This window comes from Lactuca serriola, chromosome 5 (assembly GCF_051521515.1).
Source record: "Lactuca serriola cultivar US96UC23 chromosome 5, Lser_US96UC23_V15, whole genome shotgun sequence".
NCBI lineage: Eukaryota > Viridiplantae > Streptophyta > Magnoliopsida > Asterales > Asteraceae > Lactuca > Lactuca serriola.
In genome coordinates, this window is record NC_136412.1 from 108995875 (window position 1) to 108998656 (window position 2782).

The 2782-nt window shown below is 35.4% G+C and overlaps 1 pseudogene; it reads left to right on the forward strand.

Moving 5' to 3' along the window:
- Positions 1–360: 360 nt before the first annotated feature.
- On the forward strand, positions 361–1470 carry LOC145049729 (putative pectinesterase/pectinesterase inhibitor 24 pseudogene; annotated as a pseudogene).
- The last annotated feature ends 1312 nt before the right edge of the window (positions 1471–2782 follow it).

The window sequence follows — 2782 nt, forward strand, 5'->3', positions numbered from 1 at the left end:
ATAGTTAAAAAAAATATGGAATGGCGACAAATTCCATAATTTTAATTAGTAGGAATATTTGTAGGTATAAAAGGTAGGAGACAATTTAATTTCTTTTATGTTATATAATAGAATTAGTTGATGTTGTATGCGAGTTGAATGTCAAGTGTTGTTTTCTTTTAAGTGTTTTTAATGTATGCAACTCGCATCCATGTACATGAGAGCCACTCAGGCATTGATTAAACACCATACCATGGTGTTGTGCACGTATCTCAACTTTCTTTTTTCATGATTATTGCTTTATAAAATGCCAACATTATCAAATGTTGGGAAGACGACAAAAAAAAGCTTACATAAAAGAAAGAATTCAAACCAAATGCTATGAATTCTTTCAAATCCTATGGGAAAGTGGGTGAAGTCGATCAAATACGGGTTGATGCTCGCAAAAAAACAGAGAAAGAATGGTTGTTGTGGCCATATCATCTCTACTTCTTGTTATTGTGTAGTTTCAGTCGTTGTTGGAACTACACATCAAAGACCATAGCCAAAAGGGTAGTGAGTCACAATCTCTGGCGGCTATGGTTTCTATGAAAGTCGTTTGTGACACTACATTGTAGCTGAATACCTGTTATAACTCTCTTGCTCCTGTTGTGAATTCCACCAATATCCACCCTGATGAGTTACTCATCCTCTCTTTCTTATTCACCATGGAAGAGCTTTCTAAAGCATCTACACTTCTAGAGCTCAGATGCTGCAACAAACTAATGGATATTGCCATTGATCATCTGAACAATACACTTTCAACTGATATTGATTTCAAATCAATAGGATTTCTATTAGATGATCTAATGACATGGCTAAGTGCTACTGGAATGTATCAGCAAACATGCATAGATAGTATTCAAGGAAATGGTGTAGATTACCTTAAAAAGTCCACTGAGTTAACGAGCAACGGCCTTGCGATCACAAAGGGTTTTTCAAGTGTCACAAATTCTTTCTACACAATAAGAAGATTGATGAACATGGCATCAAGAAACGATGAAATGCCATAATGGTTGTTTGCCAAAGACAGGAAGCTCCTACAGAAGATAAAATTACCGGCTGGAATCAAGGCCGATGCAGTGGTGGCACTAGATTGCACCAGCAAGTACAAGAAAATTTCTGATGCCTCAAGGCAGTTCCTGGTAAGAGCAAGAAAAGATTCATCATATATGTGAAGAAGGGCATCTACTTTGAAAATGTTAGGGTTGAAAAACCAAAATATAATGTCATGATGATCGAAGATGGTAAGGATTCTACAATTGTATTTAGAAAATTAAACATTATGGATGACACTCCAACATTCCAGTCGGTAACTTTTGGTGAGTATATAATATTTACAACCAGAATATGTATACAAAACTGCTTAATATTTACAAATTCTTTTATGATCTGACATGTGTTCCAGGTTTATTTGTGGTATGGCTTATGTACAGTACTAACCTTAGTTGAGGTGTCTGGCCTAAAGGGTTGAGTTGGTAGTTTTAATTGAAGGGATGTTTAGAATTTTTATTAAGTTTTCTCATCGTGGTTCAGAGTATATATATAACTCTTATATATTAGTGTTGGTGAGGTTTGTATTATATTAATTTTTTTTTGTACACCAAGACTACCAAGTACAGACAAAGACCAGACTGGAAACATCGGAGGGCATGATCATTTTAGCAATTAAGCTATTTTGAATCCAGCAATCCTATGCGGCCCGTAAAACCAGATTCCCCATACCGGACGTAGCGAAGAAGTAGTGCAATTAATAATAATACTTTTATTAGGATCTTCTTGCTATAGTTGTATTTCCTCTTTCGAGGATACGAGTTCTTTATAGCCAATTTAGCTTTGATACCAATCTGTCACAGCCCAGACCAAGGTGGCGGAACATGTCGGGCTATGTGACTATGTTCACGGATCATATGTAAACTGAGTATATATAGCACAAGTACAACAACAAACAAAATAACATTGGCATTCCATCTTTGAGTTTAAATACAAGGTTCTTATAGATAATAATGATAGTACATGAATTGCCTTAACAAATAGACATACATAAAAAAGCTAGTAAACTGGATTGCTTGAAATCCATTTATATTTGTCCTGTGAATGCTTGAGTTATTGATTTTTTAAGAATACATGTATTTTTGAGGATCCACATAAAGTTGGTAAGAGTCACAGGTTTTCTGCTAACAAGAGTGATATTTTTAAAAAAAAAGTCTAAAAAGTATTTCCTTTGTAAGTATAACCATGCTTAAAACAATTTTTGTAAAGTGTCTTTGTATAAGTTCTAAAAAAAACCAAATGTATCTTTGCATAAGTAAATCCTTACTTAAAAATAGTTTTGAAAACAACCATGCCCATGGATTTGTAGTAAAAGAGAGATATTCTAGTTAATATTTAAAGTGAGCCCTATAACCAAGTTACGTGACTGTATGTACTGTGACAACCCGAAATTTCTAGCTGACATTCTTCATTTTTATCAAAGTTAGCTTCGTTTTGCTATTTTATAATGAAGTTCTGGGTCTAAAAGAGTGCTTAAAGCTTAGTATAATTGAGATACGTGTTGGAGGATGGGTTAGATTGGGTGTAGCATCGAAAAATCGGGCCAAACACACCAACCCAGGTGTGTGCGGCCGCACACTAGAGTGTGTGGCCAGCCAATCACACACCCCTCCAGCCGCACTCACCCTCCTATATATACTATCCTTGGTCATTTTGATCATTTCTAACACTTCTACAAGGCAAGGACCCGAAAATCCTCTCAAGTATCATT